Genomic DNA, 21,805 nt, shown 5'->3' with positions numbered 1-21,805 from the left:
TAAGATAGTGATCTTACACACAAAGATCTACATGTGGCTATCCAATTTTCCCAAAACCACATATTGAAGAAATTGTCTTTTCCTCATTGTATATTCTTGGCTCCAACTTCTCCCTTTAGATCAATTAATATTTGCTAGTCTCTGTATATAATCGTCTATCTTAAGTTGATAACATCTTAAGTTTGAGTACATTATAAAAACTCTACATTCTTACTCCCTCACCAAATGTGTTTGTTTTGTTTTTGATGTCATATTTTACATTTTTAAAATTTTTTGTATACCTTAACTAATTATTATAATTTTATTACTTTTGTCTCTTAACCTCCATATTTTCTTGCTACTTGGTAGTGCCTTCCCCCCGCCCCCATCTTAATAAATAACCTTTAGTATTTCCTGTAAGGCCAGTTTAGTGGTGATGAACAACTGTTGTTTTTGTTGCTTGAAAAACTCTTTATCTCTCTTTCAGTTCTGAATGATAACCTTGCCAGGAAAAGTATTCTTGGTTGGAAATTTTTTCCTTTCAACAATTTGAGTATATCAAGCTGCCCACTTCTGGCCTGCAAAGTTGCCACTGAAAAATCAGCTCATAGTCTTAGGGGTTTCCCTTGTATGTTACAAGTTGTTTTTCTTTTGATACTTTTAATATTATAATTTTTGGAATTATAATTATAATGTGTCTTGGTGTAGATCAGTTTGTATTCACCTTATTTGGAAACTCTGTGTTTCCTGGAGCTGGATGTCTGTTTTCTTCCCCAGGTTAGGGAGGTTTTTCAGTCATTATTTTTTCAAATAAGTTTTCTACTTCTTTCTCTCTCTCTCTTCTCCTGATTAACCCCTGTAATGCAAATGTTATTCTGCTTGATATTGTCCCAAAAATGCCTTAAGCTATCTTCACTTCAAAAAATTCTTTTCTCTTCTAGCTGTTCTGATTAGGAGATTTCCACTGCCCTGTCTTTCGGGTCATTGATCTGTCTTTCTACTTTGTCTAGTCTGCTTTGAAACTTTAGTGTATTTTTTAGTTTAGTTATTGTATTCTTTAGCTCTGTGGCCACTGTACTTTATTACGTTTTCTGTCTTTTTGATGACGTTCTCAATATGTTCATCCATTCTTCTCCCAAGATCAGTGAGAATCTTTACTATCATTACTTTGAACTCCATTTCATTCATTTATCTCCGTTTCATTAAGGTCTTTTGTCATATTCTCTTCTTTGGGACATATTCCACTGTTTTCTCATTTTGCTTGACTCTGTGTTTGTTTCTCTGTATTGCAGGAAACAGCTACTGTCTTGAAGGAGTGGCCTTATGTTAGAGGTGAACTTTATCATTCAACCTTGCCCTGGCTTTTAATCTTCATAATGTCTAAATAGCCTTATTTGTTCCTAATAGGTTCCAGTTGCTAAGGGTGTGCCAAGGCCCATCAGTGTTCCAAAGGAAGAGGTCTTAGAAAGTACCTAATTTCAGGCTAACTGTAAGCCAGATCCTTGGGCAACAGGTTTTAAGGTGTGTAAGTATGTATAGTCTTGTGGTTCCATAATTGTAAACTTTGCTGGCCTCCACACCAGATCTAAAGGAGTTCCCTGGTGACTGTTGCAAAAATATGGCTTTCAATATGTATATAAGATTCTTTATGGGAGGTATCAGCAAACTGTGGCAAAGCCAAAGGATGGCAATAATATGGTGTCTCCTTGCCCATTTTCACATGGTGAATCTCTGTAGCCTCTGGATGTGGGAAAACCTGAAGACTGCCCCTCAGACTGAAGCTCCTTGGAATGAAAAAAATATGCCTTTTCACATGAAGCCTGGGGGTGTATTTCATTCTATTTGTGCTCTGCCCTGGGAATAGCTGTCTGCTAAGGACTATCTCTAATTTCTCATTTCTGTGGAGCCCAAAATTGTGATTGCCTAGACACAGGGCCAGGCACTCAAGGGGCATCCCTTGATGTGTCTTCCCACTATGGCAGGCCAGGCCTTGGCTATAGCACATGGGAGTGGGGTGCTGGAACCACCAGGCCAGGGTATGGCAGAGTGGGCCATGGCTGTGGCTGTGGGGGCAGAAGATTCCATCAGAGCTAGCAAGCTAGAGAGAAGGTATGAAAATTGTGCAACACTGGCACCAACAAAATAGAAGAATGCAAAAATGGCACCCACCAAGACTTCAGTCTCTGGGGAAAGTCCCAACAGTTTTCTGCCTCTCTGGCAGATGCTTTAAGATTAACAAATGAGTCTCTTTTGCATATAGTCTAGGCACCTTTCAAACTGTTGCATTTGTGGAGGGTCCCAGGGTGAGTGCAGATATGGACAAGCCCTTTAAGAGCAGATTTTCCATTTCCTAAGGCCCTATGGTTCTCCTGGAAGTAAACCCTGTTGGTTTTCAAGCCAGATGCTTTGGGGACCTTCTTTCTGGTGCAGCTCCTAAGGGTTAGGAATGTTGGAAACAAATCCCTCACTCTGAAGAGATAAGCTCTGTATTAAGAGATCCTTCCCAACTACAGATCTCTGCCCTAGGGTGGAGTTTCTTACAAGACCACTTCTCTTCCTCTCCTACCTGCCTTACTATGGCCTTTTTGTTGTGAGGATGATTTTCAGCTAGCTTCCAAGTCCTTATCATAGAGAATTGTTCCACAAGGAGCTATAGATTTATTTATTGTCTTTATGGGAGGAGGTAAGTTCAGGATCTGTCAATGCTGCCATCTTGAATCTCTCTCTATTCCACCTCCCCCCCACACACACACTTACTTTGTAAAGTTTAAAATCTATTTTACTGTATATAAATTACACCTACTTTTTAAAATTTCATTGAAGAAAATTATTAAAAAGTTTTGCCTTAAAAAAAAACTTTTCAAACCTATATAAAAGTTAAGACTGGTATAATGAAACTAGATTCACTGGGTTAACCTTTTGCTATATTTGCTTTCTCTCTCTTTCCAGAACTAATTAAAAGTAAGTTGTAGATTCCACAGACATCAAGACACTTTTCCTTCTAAACACGTCAGCAAAATTTAAGAGGTATTTTGATAACCAAATTTTGATACATTCAATTGACTCTATCAAAAACCACCTTGGAACAAAGAGACAGATAAATATGCAATGTAGAATAGATAAGTTGAAATTAGAACTTCATTATATTTGATGGAAAATGCAGGTGAAGGAGCATGGCAAATTAGTGGGGGAGAATAAAAGAATTATTATTCAAAAGTTGAAATTAAAACTTCATTATATTTGATGGAAAATGCAGGTGAAGGAGCATGGAAGATTAGTGGGGGAGAATACAAGGATAATTGGCTAGCCATTTTGGAAAATAAATCAATTAAATCTTAATTTTATGCAATACACCAAAATAAAGTATAAATATGTTAAGAATTATAGGTTAAAAAATCTTATTATTAAAAGAGAAAATAGAGGCTCAGTCAGTTTAAGTGTCCAACTCTTGATTTCAGCTCAGTTCATGATCTCAGGGTCATGAGACTGAGCCCCACATCAGACTTTGTGGTCAGCAGGGAGTCTGCTTGAGATGCTCTCCCACTCCCACTCTCGCCCCTCCTCTGCTCTCTCTAAAATAAATAAATAAATCTTTAAAAAAGGAAAGAAAGAGAAAATAATCATTTGTTTATGTTAATTATTTGCCTTAGCATTTACAGTTTGCTTTAAATGATAAATTTTAAAGATTTTATTTGAGAGAGAGTGGGAGTGAGAGAGCTCAAGCAGAGGAAGCAGCAGAGCCAGAGGGAGAAGCAGATTCCCCACTGAGCAGGGAGCCCTATGCAGGACTTGATCCCAGGACTCTGGGATCATGACCTGAGATGAAGACAGATGCTTAACCGCCACCCAGGTGTCCCTCAAATGATGAATTTTGTACAATATGAATGAGAATCATATAGTTGAGAAATGGAGAGTAAGGGAAAAATAAAGAATGAATATTTAACAATCTCTGGCTGGGTATAAACGTTTCATCTTAGATACAATGATGGACTTAGTAAAGAAAAATATGTGATACTACATAACAGTTAAAAGTTGATATAAACCACCAACATGGGGCGCCTGGGTGGCTCAGTTGGTTAAAGCCTCTGCCTTCGGCTCAGGTCATGATCCCAGGGTCCTGGGATCGAGCCCCGCATCGGGCTCTCTGCTCAGCAGGGAGCCTGTTTCCCTTCCTCTCTCTGCCTGCCTCTCCGCCTACTTGTGATCTCTGTCTGTCAAATAAATAAATAAAATCTTTAAAAAAAAAAAACCACCAACATAATAAAAATCTGAAAACAGAAACCAAATTGGACAAATACTTGTGATAAGTTTTACAACACAAAAAATTCATACACACCCACAAAAAACCTTTAAGGTCCTAATACATGAATTGGCAAGATAAATACATTTTTTTAATTACTAAAGAAGGAGTAAATGATTTAGAAAAATCTGTTAAAAAGTCAGCCTTACTAATAAATCCTGATTAATACATTCAGCTTTTTTTCCCATTAGCAAAGCTTTTATCTCTACTTTGTTTTTTTTTTTTTTTTTAATGTGCATAACCAGTTTTGCCAACAGCACTGAAAAGAACACTCTCTATCTTGCTAGTGGGTGACAGTTGGCAATTTATATTAAAATGCACTTAACTTGTTTCAGCATATGCATTTGGGGAACACCTTTCTAAGTTGAAATACACTTTTTATTTAGGCTTTTTATTTTTGTTTTTCAAGTATCAAGAGTCCTATCAAGCTGCAGAGGACAATGTAGAGTTTAGTATTAGAATCCACAGGACCTGGAACCAAAGAAATTCTAGGAATCAGCTGCTCCCTCTTATTTTTCTCCCATGCACCTTACATTCTCTCTGCAGCTCTGTCCTACTCTCCTCATTCTGCTAACTGGCTTCTTTGGCTTATCCATACTGTCTGATTTTATACATGTCTACTGCAGTTTAGCAAGGGATTCTATTCATCATCACTCAGGAATCCAGGTTGTGGAGACTCCATCTCAGTAGTGTGCTTCTTTGATCATGGTGGCAGGGAAAAGAAATATGAAGAATTGTGCAATGGCACTTGCTCTTAATACATCTGCCCAGAAATGATACATGCTAAATCTGCTCACATTTCACTGGCAAAAGCAAGGCACCAGGCCACAGCTAACTCCAAGGTCATCAGAGAAAAGCAATCCTATCATCATCCAGGAAGAAAACTGTAATTTTTGTGAACAGTCCTTGTGATTTCCTTACCAATATGTTTGTGGACTCACTTAAGCTTCTTATAAATGTGGATTAAATTTTTAAAATGTGGATTAAATTTAAAGTTACGGTCCTTCATTATTCCTCTTTAAAAATTTATTTTTGTATTTTGTATCACATTTACTGACATAAAATTATATAAATGACAGAAATCCAGGGGCGCCTGGGTGGCTCAGTGGGTTAAGTAAGCCTCTGCCTTCGGCTCAGGTCATGATCTCAGGGTCCTGGGATCGAGCCCCACATCGGTCTCTCTGCTCAGCAGGGAGCCTGCTTCCCCCTCTCTCTCTGCTTGCCTCTCTATCTACTTGTGATCTCTCTCTATATATCAAATAAATAAAATCTTTAAAAAAAAATGACAGAAATCCACAACACACAAGCATCATGCTCAACTAAAAACCAGTTAAAAGTTCAAACGCATGAGTTTGGCAAATTCTCTGTTCAGGCAAAATAGCCACTTATGCAACAAAACTACACACTAGTAAGTAAACATGGTGTCATAATACTGTATCCTATTATAAGTATTTTAAGCAACACTTGTCACTTTTAGTTCCTTCTCTAAACGTTTATATTTATGATAAATAATTCTAATAGGCTCAGTGGCTTAATCTTGAAGTAAAAAAATGTTTAAATCTATTTTTTCTTTCTCAGAGTTCTCAATTTAATTGAAAAGTATCCTAAAGGGGCGCCTGGGTGGCTCAGTGGATTAAGCCGCTGCCTTCGGCTCAGGTCATGATCTCAGGGTCCTGGGATCGAGCCCCGCATCAGCCTCTCTGCTCCGCGGGGAGCCTGCTTCCTCCTCTCTCTCTGCCTGCCTCTCTGTCTACTTGTGATCTTTCTCTCTGTCAAATAAATAAAATCTTAAAAAAAAAAAAAAAGAAAAGTATCCTAAAATTACCATTTGGAAATATTTTATCTTACTCCTGCTTAACTAAAACTAATAGAGAGATAAATGCTAATGATGATAAGAATGGAACTGTTATCCATCACTCTTGATTTTAAAATTTTAGGGTATTCTTCAAGATTAGCATCCTTCCCCTCCTCTTTAATAAGTAAATCCTATACAGTTCAACTTAAAAAAATCTATAGTAACAAATATACTTGCCTAACTTACATATTGAAATTCTCTGTAAGATTTCATGTAAAAAAAGTTTCCAATGCTAAAATTAATTTTGATAACTACTTCCATAGATCATTTTCTTTGTCACAAATTCACAAATCTGGTATTTATTTGAGTTTTAGAACTCTCATTTGGAAAGATCTTCTAAAACACAAATTTAATCTTATAACTTTTCAGACTTCTCTTAATTCTCTTTTCTTTGTAAGCCATCCTAGCAAAACTCCCTAGTGAACAAAATACTAGAATTTTAAAATCAGTTTATATAGAATATTTGTAAAATTGCTTCCCTAAACCTAGAGAATGAGGCAAGAGTTTATTTTCTATAATTTCTTGCATCTTTATTAGTTAGCTAAAAAAGTAAGCCCTCCTTCTGACTTTATATCATGGTCTCCTCAATCACTCAGCTTTGGTTTTACTGAACAAAACATGGTGAGTCTTTGTTTTTCATAAAATTTTCAAAAGATCTAATTACTATGATCCAAATGTTTCAATCAATCCAGTGTACGGCTTTTGTTTTCTTATCTATATGCTGGGTACACATGGGCTTTATGAGTTTTATACATCTTTATAGCCAGCAACATTTAAAAAATTCACTGTCTGTTCATGGTTTCTATCATAAACTCTTAGAGAAAGTGAGTTGAGTTTACCATTTTTTAGTGAGATCATTTTGGCTCCCTAAGACAGAAAATTCTACTTTAAATAGCTAAAACAAATTAAAAAGGGATTTATTGGTTTCTATAATTGAAAAGTCCATCAGCAGATAGCAGAAGGTGGATCCCAGTTAAAGGATTCAAACTATCATCCAGATTCAGTTTCTCTTCAACCTCTACTCTGCCTTCCACTGTGTTGGCTTCACTCTTAGGAGCTATGTGGCACTCCCCAGACACCCCAGGCACACATTCACTCAGATTCAAGTTTAGTAGAAGAGTCATAGTTTCTTCCCTGTTGTTCCTCCACAAGTCACGGGATCCACTTTGATTGGGCTATTTTAATCACATGTATTTGGCCAGGAGATCCTAGGACCTTTATAAGTTATGAAATCTTTGAGTTGCAACTAACAGAAAGATCTAACTAATAGTAAACAATGCAGGCATTAATATCTCATTTAACAAGAAAATTGAAGATAAGAAGTTCAAAGGCTAGTATCATTTATTGATGTTCATCCTTTTCCAGTAATCTATAATACTCACCTGGCATAAATCAAGTTACTAACATATATATATATATACATATATATATATATATATATATATATATATATATATATATATATGGATCAGTTTCTTAACTCTAGTTCCACTAGTCAAATTTTTGTTGCTAGGCCACTGTCAATATGCTTTACTTAATATAAATTTATAAGAAGTCTTTTATGTAATACAGCAAATCTTTCCCCCTTCTTTTTGCAGAATATCTTGTCTATTCTTGAGCCTTTGATTTCTATATAAAATTCTATTGAACTTGTAAAGTTAAAAAAATCCACCTAAGGGGCATCTGGGTGGCTCAGTCGGTTAAGTGTCCAACTCTTGGTTTTGGCTCAGGTCATGATCTAAGGGTCCTGGGATCGAGCCCTACATGGGGCTCCCCAAACAGCAGACAGTCTGCTTGAGATTCTCTCCCTTCTCCTCCCTCCGCTCATGCTCACTGTCTGTCTCTAAAATTAAAAAAATGAAAAAAATTCACTTAAAATTTCAATTGAAATTAATGTGAATGGATGGATTAATTTTAGGAGACTTGTCTTCTTTAAAATATTGAGTCTTTCTATCCAACAATATGTTTATATTTCTTAATATATTTTTCATTAAAGTTTTACAATATTCTCTATAAGATCTTGCCTAATTTTCAAAGGATGTTCTAAATTTTTTTCTTGCTATCACAAAAAATATCTCTTAAAGTGTTATTTTCCTGGTTGCATATAAAATGCATTTAAATTTTGTATATTAATTTTATATCAGACACTTTGGCTAATTATCTGATTAAGTCTGATGATTTATTGGTGGAATCTTTTGGATTTTCCTATGTAGACAATCATCTTACCTGCAAATAATGACAGTTTATTTATTCCCTTCCAATCTTCTAACTTTTTTTCTGCTGACTTACTGTAGAAGTTCTTCCTTTACCTACCTAAATATTTCTGTGTCCTCGCATTTGATGTGTTCCCTGTAAATTCCATTCAGGTGCATTTTATATGTTTTTCTTAATCTAATAATCTAAACTAATAATCTATATTTTTTTATTTGTGAGTTAGTCCAAGTGGTATTTATTAAATGTTCACTAATACAAATATTTGGATTTATTTCTACCATCTTTTTCATGCTTATTTTCTCTTTTAAATTAAAAAAAATTGTCTTTAGGTTTTACTTTTTAAAATCTTTTTTTTTTGCTTATGTCTATTGTATTAAATAAATTTTCTTTATCTTTTCCTCTGTCTACTTCATTTTGGAGTAATACATCCTACTTATATTCTTTTTTTCTTAAGATTTTTCTTTTAAGTAATCTCTATACCCAACATGGGGTTCAAACTCACATCCTCAAGATCAGGAATTGCATGCTCTACCAACTGAGCGAGCCAGGTGCCCCAATTCTATATATATTCTTAGTGATATCTCTAATATGAATACTTAAAGTCTAAAATTGATAAATATACCTACCTTGATCTTGAATAAAACAAAGACCTAACATAGTTTTTCTATGATTACCTTACTCCATTGTACATGTTATTATCATTAGTATTTTAGCTGCATCTTGTTTTTGTATTCCCTCATGAGTCGTTACTATTATTGTTTTATACAATTAAAAATTGTTCAGATTTCCCATGTATTTACCTGCCCCCATTGCTATTCTTCTCTTTTCTTTCCTTTTCTTTTTTTTCCTTTGGTATCTCATTTCTTCCTTGTGGCATAATTTATTTAATTATGAATTATATCCTTTAGTAGGGATTCTCAACTTTTTTCTCTCAAGTTGTAGTATAGCTAGGTATAAAACTATAGGCTGCCAATTATTTGTTTTTACTATTTGGAATGTATTATCTCATTGTCTTTTGATTGTTGCAATTGAGAAGTCAGTTTCAATCTAATTTTGTTCTATTGGTGTGGTAAGTTCAAGAATTTCAGGACAGATCAAGGAAGAGATAAGACCATGAGATGACAATATTGCAACTAAGGGTTTACTAGGTGGCAGTTGGATAGGATCACAGGAAAGGGAAAGTCAATTATAGCAAGAGACTATCCAGAGATAGCCACCTGGGACTAACACTCAGAAGGGCAAAAGGACAGTGGAACTTCCAAGGAGAGGGGAATTGGAGAGGGGCTCATGTGTCTAGGATATGTCACTCAGTAGCATGGAGGGAATCCCTGGGTCAGAGAGCTCTGAAGGGCAATAGCAGTTTGGGTTCTCTTATAGCTACAGAGTTTGTCTTATCTATGGCTAGAAGATCTTGGGTACAGTTCATGGGGTACAACTAGCAGACAGGAACTAAATATTAGAAATCTTCTTGTTTAGGATGCACTTAAAGCAACTGGATTGTAAGAATTTGCATTGGCACTATCAGGCTTTGATTTAAAGGTCCTAGCCTGCTGGGAATAAGTAAAAAATATATAGGGACCAATACAGAGATGCCAACTTGACCCCATTTATATAACAGTCAGGTAATCTATCTTTTCTTTTTGGATGTTTTTAAGATTTCCTCTTTATCAAGGTGTAGATCTATCTTTTTTTTCTTCTTGCTTCTGTGTCTCCTGAACTTCCCAAGGATGTTCCCAACTCAAAGTTTTTGCACGTCCTAGAACTTCAACTTGGAAAGAAATTCCTTCAGGCATATTTTTTGGCTACCTTCCCCAACTGGTCCAAGTCTCTGCTCAAATTATTTCCTGATCCCAGCTACAAATTTTCTATTTCCTGCCCTCCTTTATTTTTCTTTATAGAATGTATTATTACTTCACATTTTATTAAATATGTATTTGTTCATCATCTTCCTCTTTTCCCCAAGAATATATACTAGCAAGGGCAGAGATTCAGTTTTATTCACTGCTGTGTCCCTCATATCTAGAACAGTACCTGAAACAGTAGGTACTTAAATATTTGTTGATTTGATGAACTAGTGGCCTCTCCTCCATGCTTTATTCTTTCCTTTTTAGGCAGATGAGGCAGATGAGTTCTTTTCTGTGTATCTATGCAGATGGGCCAAATATTGATGCCCCAGACTGATATTCTTATCAGTGACCAACACAAAATGATCAGTATTTCTGAATTACAACTCTAAATTCCTAGGAGAGAAAATCTCACTGGTACAGGCTGGGTCAGTAGTCTTTCTCTGATCCAATTAGGTATATACAGCTAGGTGGCAGGTCACAAGGGACACCAGACCACAGAGGTCTTACCCCAGTGGAATAAAAGCTTTTAGAAAAGGGAGGGTCTGAGTAAGCAGGTACTCAAAAATGGTCTCAAATTTCTTTAAGGGCAAACTGAGGAAAATTGAAAGCCACCATAGAAATGTAAGCAATTATTTTGTTCACTGTTAAATAAAACACTATTATATAGAATCAATAAAATAATTTGTTCATTTAAATCATCTTTAGCATTGGCTTATAGTGTGACAATATTTTAATATTTTGATTTCTCTTGCTTTATCTTCTTACTTAATCCATTGTCTAGACTTCTAACACTTTAAACTCTTGCCTCTGCCCCAGCCTTCCCTCCCTTGAGCCTTAAGTAATCCTCAAAACTTACTGTTAACTCTTCCTTTCTTAAGTAATGGCAGATTGCCTATCATTTTGTTTCTCAAAAAAAAATTGTCTAATACTTGCTTTTGTTAGGAAATAAACCACTTTATGTTCCAGAAGCTTATGGGTTTGTATTTTTTATGTATTAAAAACAAAGAAACCCCAAAACTAAAGATATATATTTTAAATTAGTACATGAATGAACCAAAAAAATTCAAATGAGTAGAAAAATGAACGATAAAAATGTACTTCCTAGAGCACTTTGTTGACCAGGACCCAACTGGCAACTACATTTTACACACAGACACACATACACACAAAGTTAAGAAAAGTTTCATCGATTTTACTTACCCTTCCTAGTGCAATGCAACTTAATATTTCCTTCTTTCCTCTTTTTCTAATGTAGGTTATAACACACTAAATTGATTTCATGCCCACAATTTGAAAAAGAAAATGCCCCAAATGTAGCTATATCACACTGTTTTTAGTATTTCTGATAGTTATCTTCATAATTGAAAACAATACATACATACTGCCACTTTTTGGTTTAACTCCTGACATTTTTTTATTGACTCCACATTGAAAATGAACATTAAGAATTTAGCTCAATTATATGACTCTTCATTTTTCTTCCTTTGGTCTCCTCTTTGAAATTTTTATTATATTACATTAAGTTCTATTTATTACTTTATTGCTTTAAAGAATATACTCACACCTCTATTTCTTGATCTACCTACTTCAGAAGGTGTCTCTTGACTCCTCTATTTTGTAAGATTAATATATTTGACATCCTTTCACTTTCCTCCACTTACCAACTTCCATTAGCTCTATCACTACTGCTAAATTGTCAATATTTATATTTACTGTTAGAATAATCAAATCTTCCACATTTTATCATTAATTTTAATTTGAAAAGTGAGGGTTTCTTTTTCAGCATTACCATTTTTCATACAAGTAGTATGAATAAACTCATAAAAAGGGAGTCATAAACCATGCTACTAGATCCACACTTATTGAAGGATAATGTTCTAGGTATAATGTCAAGTGGATTTTCTTTTTTATGTGTCTACTGATTACTCATAATAATGTCACATTTTAGTTTGTTTCATATTTGGACCATGACTTACACAATTTTTTGCCTTTCCTAAAGATTCCAGTTGTCTGGAAGAAGACAGGAGAAGCATATGTCATCCTATCATTGAGATTATTAATGTTTTTAATCATACTATTTCATAAAATGGACATACTTTTTTCTTAAAGACATTCTTCTAGCTCTTTCTTTCTGTTCTACTATTATTGATTACCATGAGAGCCTAAATATTTGTGTTCCTGAAGTAACCTATTATTAAATTCCCACATTTCTGTCTTGAGTTCTCTTGAGTTCATTTTGCTGGAACATTTCCTTAGGCATTTTCCCCCCTGAAAAAGCATAGAATCATCCCCCCCAAAGGTGAAAAATTCCCTAATTTGTCCTCATCCTTGAATGTTCTGCTCATAGAATTACAGGTTCAGAGTCATTTTCTCTCAGAACTTTGAAAAGTATTGCTTCATTTTCTTCTAAAAATCAATGTTGTTGAGAAGATAAATGGCAAACTCCAATCTACTTCAATCTTCCCACCACTCTACTGCTCTTGTAAAGTTAATGGACAATCTCTACTCAGCTGAGTCTCTTTTCTGTCCTCAGTTTAACTGAGCTCTCATTATTGACCTTTTCTGATACTCTTCTCTCTGGGCTCTATACCACACAATTATCCTGGTTTTCTTGAATAATTGGCTCCTCTTGCTCATTCTCCTTCACATGTTTTTCCTTTGTTTATACAACCTCTAAATGCCAGAGTTTCTGTATCCTCTGTTCTATTCTCTATGTCTTCTCCATACATGATCTTATCCATTCTCATAGCTTTAAAAACTATCTGCTGACAATTCCTAAATTTGTATCAGTAGGCTAGACTTCCTTTCTGAGCTCCAGATTCACATCTTTAAATATCTACTTAACATCTCTCTTGTATGTCTCCTAGGCATTTCAAACTTAACATGACCAAAATGGTTCTCTAAATCTGGATCTCCCTCAGCCTTTATCACCTCAATAAATAGCCCTGTGATAAATTGTCCTCCTTGACTCTTTCCTTTTGTTCACTCCTCATGACTCCTCCCTCCTCAATGAATCCATCACCAATTAGTTATTCCCACCTTCAAAATATATCTCCATACTCTTTAAAAACGTTAATTAGATCATGTCAATTCCCTGCTTTAAATGACTAGATTGTTTTTTATTGCAAGGATAAATCCAAAACCTGTACAGCCAGCTCTACGTGTCTGATTCTTTCCTATTTCTCCAAAATTATTTCTTGTCTCTCTCTATTTTTCACTCACTTATTTCCTCACTCCATCCTCCTATCGTCTCCTAGAATACACAATGTTCCTTCTATCTCAGAGTCTCTGTACTTGCTGTGCTATCTAGCATACATTCTCCATGGTCTTTATATAGTTGCTTTTTTTTTTAATCCTTCAGATTTTAGCTTAAATGTTTAGGGTTTCCAGGTTAACCCACACATAAAGGTAACCTTCTGGAGTCCACAGTGTCAGTTGGATTTTAGCTTCCATGGGCAGAAGTCTAAATGCTACCTCTCAGAAAGGCTTTCCTTGACCATGTTACCATATTAATGTTCCTTGTTATTCTGGATCACAGCACTCTACTTCATGCATAGTTTTTTGTTTAATCTGTAATTATTTAATTATTGTTTTATTTATTGGTATATAGCTTGTCAGCCCGACTTAGTATACTTATCTGTTAGGTTCACTATTATAAACCTGCAGCTTACCAGGGCCCAGTTCATGGTAGTGTTCAACGAATATTTTTTGAACAAATAAGTGAATGAATCCATGCTCTGAAACTTTATAAGAATGCGAAAAAGAAAATGGCTTGAGTCATCCAGTTTGGTTTTTCCTAGACATATTTCATCTGAAAACTTGTTTCTCTTCACATTTTCTTTTACCATTTATTTAATTATTTCTAGCCCTTGAATTTTTCTGTTGTTTCCCTGGAACCTCTTTTTGACACATCATAGGATTTAATTAGGACTTATCCCATTGCCTCAGAGTTGGCAATATCTCAAGTCGAGTGCTAAGAGGTGTTAAGTATCTCTCATTTTATTTATTTATTTTTTAAAAAGTTTTTATTTATTTATTTGACAGAGAGAGAGATCACAAGTAGGCAGAGTCAGGCAGAGAGAGAGGGGGGAGCAGGCTTCCCACTGAGCAGAAAGCCTGATGCGGGGCTTGATCCCCGTACCCTGAGATCATGACCTGAGCCGAAGGCAGCAGCTTAATCCACTGAGCCACCCAGGGGCCCCAAGTATCTCTCATTTTAAAGAAAAGTCTCAATAATTAGAGCTTTGCTACTCTCAACCAGTACCCCAATCACCCATCCCAATCTATCCCAGGTCTATGATGACTGAGGAAGGAGAGTGACAAAAGAAATTGTCAGCGTTGTGAACAAGAGTGCAGCATCTTTTCCAAACGGAGCATGGGGAGTGTGTTTCCTACTTCCTAAACTAAGTGAGGTATGATGACTGAAAATCACATCTCACAAGAAGAGAAGACCAACAACAACTCAACTGTTGAGTATTTTTGAAGGAGAGGGAAGAATGAAAATACAGACATACTTTCCTTTCCAGGTTGGTGTTGGAATATGGGTTTTCTTTCTTGTTAGGTAGATATATACTTTAAACATGACTTATTTCTTATTACACAAATATCGCTTCATAGTATAAGTAATAGTACATAAAAACAATTTTAAAAAGAAAGAAAAGAGTCACCCATGATCTTATCACCCAGAGGTAACTATTAACATTTTGGTGTATTTTTATCCAGTCTTAGGTAACAAATAAGCAAGCAAACTTTTTTTTTTCCAATGGAAGTTTGTAAAAACTGGCCTTACTACATATATATATATATATATATTTTTTTTTTGGTTTGAGAGCGGGCTTTTTTTTTTTCTGTTTCTTTTTTTTTTCTAGATTTTTTTTTCCATTTTATTTATTTTTTTCAGCGTAACAGTATTCACTCTTTTTGCACAACACTACATATATTTTTTAGCTTGATTATTTTTCCCCACTTAGGATATAAGGAATATCTTTCCATGTCGAGATATATATATATATATATATATATATATAACCAAATATATTTAACATAATTTATTCCCCTGTTAGTGACATTTGAGTTATATCTTCATTTTTACTATAAAACAATGTAAGAAATATCCTTGGAACCTTGGAAGTATCCAATGTATCTTTAAACCAATATATTTTAAATTATATTAAAAATATGTTTAAGAATCAAACCTATATTTTTCCACTTGAAGAATTTAAAATACTCTGAAAGACAGATCTCTAAGTTTAGGGGTATCTTTCTTTCTTCCTTCCTTCTTCTTTCTTTCTTAGATAAAGATGGGGGAAGAAGGAGAGAGAATCTCTCCCAGTGTGGAGCCTGAGGTGGTGCTCAATCTCACAATCCTGAGATCATGACCTGAGCCAAAATAAAAAGTTAGACACTTAATGAACTGAGCCACACAGATGCATCTTAGAGATACTGATTTAACCAGGAAAGTGATCAGAAGAAATCTCTTCCTCAGAAGGGTTTGGAGAATAGAGTTTAGAGGTGAGAAATGAGAGGGCTGAAAAATACAGTCCAGTGTGCAAAGATTAAGGGCAGTTCTGGGGTAAACAAAAAGTAAATGAGTGTGATTTTATTTTTCTTTGACACTAAATGAATCTATCAGTCATCTGTGCTGTGAAATAATACATAGTATTAGATTTCACTCAGCTGGGCAACTGATTATTTTATGGTCTTATCTGAGTCATTTATGTGGCCAGTTTAACACATTAGGTGGTCTGACTAGAGCTGGAAAGCCCAAGATGGGCTCTAACACATGTCTGACACTTAGTCCTGGTTGGCCTAGGGGCCCTCAACTGGAAAAACTCTACTTCATATAGCCTGCCATTTTTCAATAGGTTACAAATGGCTTCTTCATACACTGATCTCAGGGTAGCATTCCAATGGGGAGACTAAAAGCAGAAAAGCTTCTTGGGACTAAGGTTAGATGTCACACAATATCAATTCTGCTTCATTTTATTGGTCAAAACAAGTCACTAGGCCAACTGAGACTCAAGGTGTGTTGGGAGGAAAAGACTCCACCTCTTAATGGGATGAGTGACAAAAGTCACATCACAAAGGAGTGGTGCACAGGGATGGAAGGAACTGTGGCCATCTATGCAAACACTCTATCACAATAGAATTTGTTTTGAAATGCCTCCTTTAGTGTTCTAAAGGTAAATTTATAAGTTGACCATTTGCCATCCAAAACATGATTCCTAAAGAAATAATGAGGAACATCCAATATACACCCATATAGCATATAGCTTTTTAAATTATTTCATAAAGATCTTACTTAATAATTCATTCAACAAATTCTTTGAGTGCCAAACACTGTGATATATATACTCTGGGGATATAATAGATAAAAGCTCCTTGCTCTCAAAAAGCTTATCATCTATGTAGGGAAAATAGATACTTAATATGTAATAACAAGGAATAACAACTTGAGACTAATGTCATATCAAGGTAATACAGGATATCATTGACTAAAATCATCATCATCACTCTACTCTGTGACAACAGTGAGTAAGACGATCTTTATGATAACTCTATAAGAGGCAAGACAGGTTATCAGTTGTTACTTTTTTTTTTTTTTTAGTTGTTACTTTCATTTTTAGGTGAGGAAACTGTCTCATAGAGCTAACAAAATAATTTATCCAAGCTTTTCAGGTTCTAAGTGGTGGAACTCAAAAGAAAAACTCAAAAGAAGAAACAAAGTCTGTTTTTTCCCCCGTATACTCTTCTGCCTCCTTAGAAACCAATATGAGTACCTGAAATGGAAAAAATACCAATAAATTAAACAAAAACCTTAGATGATGGCACATATTTTGTGTGGATTCTTCTCAAAGGACTTCAGCATTTACAGCTTTAGAGATTGATCATGTAATGTATAAGACACCTAATCTAGCACAACTACCTACACAACAAGCAAATCTCTTTGGATCCTAGACTCTAATCATTTGGGCTCCCTATGTTGAGAAAAAGCCATTTTAAAAATAATACCTGTAAGGGTTCTTTCATATGACTATCTAAAGACAACAAAAGGGATTAGATGAGAATGACTAAACCACAGAATTACCACTATAGAATGAACTATACTATATCTAGTTTACTAAGCAATGAACTTAATCAGGAATATATACATCTTGGCCCCAAATTCTTTATAGAATAAGAAAGGATGTAAGTGATTAATAAATATGTGAATATACACAATATATACCAACATACATACATATATATATATATGTGCATACAAAAATTTCAAATAATTACCCATGTGACTTTAGCATTGTTTTATTCCTTCTCACTAGGAAATTGGCAAAACCCTCAAGCTAACATGGCTTAAAGAAAGTTTTGGTCTATCTGGATCCTTATTTTTCTTTCATTATCCTGGTACTCCATTTGTGGTTTTATCTGGTCTCCATCCCATGCTGGCCTGTGTTAAAAAGATATCAAACAGTTTAAAGTCCCTGAATCTATCTGTGATGCTCCAAATCCAGACAGTAGTCTTCAATAAGTTTACTTCTATTATTTCAATAATCTCAGTTTTTGTTACCGTATAGATCCATGCAAAGCCAGGACTTCAGTACGTTTGCAAACATTGAATGTTTCCTTTGTTAAACTCTGGTTGAAAGTCAATAATTGAGAATGGCCTGTCTCTCTCAGCACTGTTCTGTGCTCCAAATTCTCATTTTCTTGGTGTCATGCCCAGCAGTGGTGGGAGTGGTAATATAGACCAGAATTTTCTAATTCAATGCTTTGAATGGCTTACAGCTGTGAAGTATGACATTGAGTCTTTAAGGCCTGGGGCAGGTAGTTGGGACCCCCAGGGTTGGTTGTCTCCAGCTGCTAGCAGCCTTTATCAGAGGGTGGCCCAAGAGGAACAGAGTCTCTACAGGTGAATTGGATGATGAAAAACATCCAGTAGTTCCACAGGCCACTTATCCAAGGTGAATAGCAGTATGCTCAGCAGCTGGCTGCTGATGTCCAGATGGCAGAATACCTCCTTGGCTGTGTTTAGCACATCACAGCCAGCATGGAGCTCCTGGATGGTGCAACTTTGGTGGCTCTGAAACTCTGACTTTACAGACATCAGATACTTCTGATTGTTTGCAGCTGATATGCCCTTTTAATGGCATCCAAACTAATTTTCATCTTACTGATCGAACAATGTGTGTGTTTTACAATTTAAAGCTTCATCATTATTTAAAAACATTTGCTCGATAAAAATTCAGCTGAATTAAAAATCCTCTTGCTTTATCACATCAAATTTCATCATTGTGTTTATCAGTAAAAAGAGCTGTCAGATTCCATGAATTTAATTTTAACCATTATACCTTTTTAATGGGTTCTAAAGAAATGGTTTTAAATTTTTTAAAGAATCTATTTATACAGCATTCCTCATGAATGGTGACTATGTTCATTTCCTCTGGTTGCTGAAACAAATGACCACAAACTGGGTGGTTTATAACAATATATATTTATTCTCTTACAGTTCTGGAAGGCTGAAGTCTGATATGGGTTTCTCTGGGCTGAAATCAAGGTGTCAGCAAGGGCCACACTACATCTGGAGGCTCCAAGAGAAAATCATTTCCTTGTCTTTTCCAGCTTCTGTGGGCTGTCTTCATGGCTTAGCTCGTGGCCTTGAATCACGTTGCCTTTTCTCCGCCTGCTTCCATTATCACATGACTTTTTTCTTCTGTCTTCAAATCTCTCTCTGCCTACAATTTATTATTTTTATTTTACTTATTTTATTTTTTATGTAATTTCTCCCTCCAGTGTGGGGATTGAACTCATGACCCCAGGGTCAAGAGTCACATGATCTACTGACTTAGCTGGCCAGGGAATCCCTTACACTAGTGATTACATTTAGGACCCAAACAAATAATCCAGGATAATCTTTCCATCTGAAAATCCTTAATTCAGTCACACTTTTGAAGTCCCTACAGGAACAGGATGACATTCACAGATCCCAGGGGTTAAGAACTGGTTATCTTGAGGACCATTATTCAGCTTACCACAGTGACTATTAAGACTTTGAAGAGATTATAATTTGAAATTCTTGATCAAAAACTATATGTACCTTTTTCAAGCGTAAAACCTGACTCTAAAGGTTATGTTCATGCAGACAAGTTCAAATTTCTCACTCAAAAATTTGAAAAGATTTTATCTCAGATTTTATACAAGTTCCTTACCTAATAATTCCCCTATTACTTTGCATTTTTAAATTTTTTATTTTTTAAAATATTTTATTTATTTATTTGACAGACAGAGATCACAAGAGGCAGAGAGGCAGGCAGAGAGAGAGAAAGGGAAGCAGGCTCCCTGTTGAGCAGAGAGCCTGATGCGGGGCTCGATCCCAGGACCCTGGGATCATGACCTGAGCTGAAGGCAGAGGCTTTAACTCACTGAGCCACCCAGGCCCCCCCTTATTTTTTATTTTCATGCTTTTATTATTTAAAAAGCAACTGACTTACCACTAAGTCCAATATGATGCCCACAGATTCCCTCTAAGTTATCTCAGGACGCCACAGAAATATTATTTTCTATCTGTGCTGTGGTAAGGAAAAGGTTGGGAAATATAGCTCTACAAAGTTTAGGAAATGAATACAAAAGGGAAAACAAGACCAGGGTTTTAAGTGAACAAAGTCTATATCTGTTATAACAAGAAGGTAAACACCTACTGGCTAAAATCCAGGAACCAAAAAAAAAGACAAAAAAAAAAAAAAGACACTATAAACATTTAGAAATAGCTATCAGGTATATATAACTGTCAGAAGAAAAATGGTCACCTCTGGTGTGCAAAGATGGAGTAAAGAGAAGTAGGGCAGAGGAGTACTGCTATTCATTATGGACATTTTGGTACTGGTTAGATTTTTTTTTAAAGATGTTCATCCTTATTGGAATTTTAAGTTAAAATAATAAAGTAAAATTTTTTTAAAAATTAAAAATGGTACTAGAACTTAACATTAATATACCACATTTTTTCCTGTGGGTCTTTTCTCTAAATGACATTCCTCCTCCTTTCTACTCTAGAGAGGGGAAAACACTGTTATTTTTTATTCCCTAATCATATTACCCATTTAATGACAAATAATTACCCAATTATTTAGGCCTCTTCCAAAAAACAGTCCTGAGGATCTTCTCTTTAGTACTTAGAGTGGTGGGTGTGAACTGCTTAAAATAAATTCCCTGAGACTAAGTTAGGGAACAGAAGTTCTTTATCCTTTCCTTCCAGTGGTGGCACTGGCAGGAAATTTAATAAGCTAGACCAGAGGCAGAGATGTTTGGAAAACCATCAAAAGACATCTGATGGAATGCACAACAGGGAATCTTTAATATGGTTGAAAGAGGAAGAAAAAAAATAGGATTAAACCGAATACTTTTCTATTTCACAGCTTTTCTCTATGGGGATTTCAACGTCAATAAGTAGCTCATCTATACATCTATCACTACAGAAAAGCAGAATGTTTATTTTATCTTATGGGTTTAGAAGCAATATATTATTTTTAGTGAGTTTTTAATATTTTGGATTATGATTACATAATGATGATCTATGTTTATTAAAAACCCTGAGAAAATATAGGGTTTGTTTGTTGTTTTATGGCTATCTACTCATTAAAGGAAATGACTCCTCTGCCTCTGTCATCAAAGAGGGATGTGGAGATGCAGTTCGGCACATGAGTGAGATACAACTTCATGGGCATCACCATTTCTCACCAACACTCTCCTATGGGCAACTTGCAGAACAGGAGAAACAGGAGACAACACAGTAAGGACTTGCCCTCTATGCAACTTTCAAAGGAGAATCTAGAGGGGAATTATTGATAAATGTGAACAAGATAATGCATGTTGCAGTTCAACTGCATTCTTCTGGGCCTGATGACTTTTAAAACTACTTAGAAGATTTATCAACTCTAATCAACTCTTAGATAATTATCTGTAATGTGAGACAACTGTTTTTTAAAGCATCATAGTTATTTAAAATGATTGTTACTGTTGTGATATAAAACTTAAATAACCTGCAAATGCAATTTAGAAATCATACTATCAATAAATGGAAGGATATGTCATAATTTAAATTCACAACTTGTTTCAACAAACTTCCTGATTCATTAACAGGGTGTTGGCAACAGGAAAGAATGAAGTTTTTCTCTTCCTCAAGTAACTGGAAACACCATTCATTTTTTTAGACTACTCATTCATTAGTACTTTGTCTCACAGATATTGTTTGATATCTTTTCCAGTTAACCCTGTTTGGTTACCTCTTGACTCAAAAATGCCCTATTGTTAGATCTAGGCAGTAACTGGCAATTTCTAACAGTGGTCCCTTTTTCCTTTTTCACGTGGGTGGCCTAGAATTTAGATAGGTACAGATGAGAGCCAATATTGAATGTGTGCAACAGTCTAGTGTATAATTGTTGCCTGGTTTCTTGGCTGAACACTTGGGGCAGGACACAAAAATTTTTATGTCTCTGACATGTTCTCCAAAACTGCCTTGCTTTATTTTCTTGTGCGTAGGGGATGGAAGTAGGATAAACAAGAAAAAAACAAAAACAAAAACAACCACACACATTGCTGGTCTGTACACTTATTTCATAC

The sequence above is a fragment of the Meles meles genome, chromosome 15 (assembly GCF_922984935.1).
Source record: "Meles meles chromosome 15, mMelMel3.1 paternal haplotype, whole genome shotgun sequence".
NCBI classification, from domain to species: Eukaryota; Metazoa; Chordata; class Mammalia; order Carnivora; family Mustelidae; genus Meles; species Meles meles.
The sequence above is the reverse complement of the archived record's forward strand: the minus strand, read 5'-3'. Positions refer to the sequence as shown.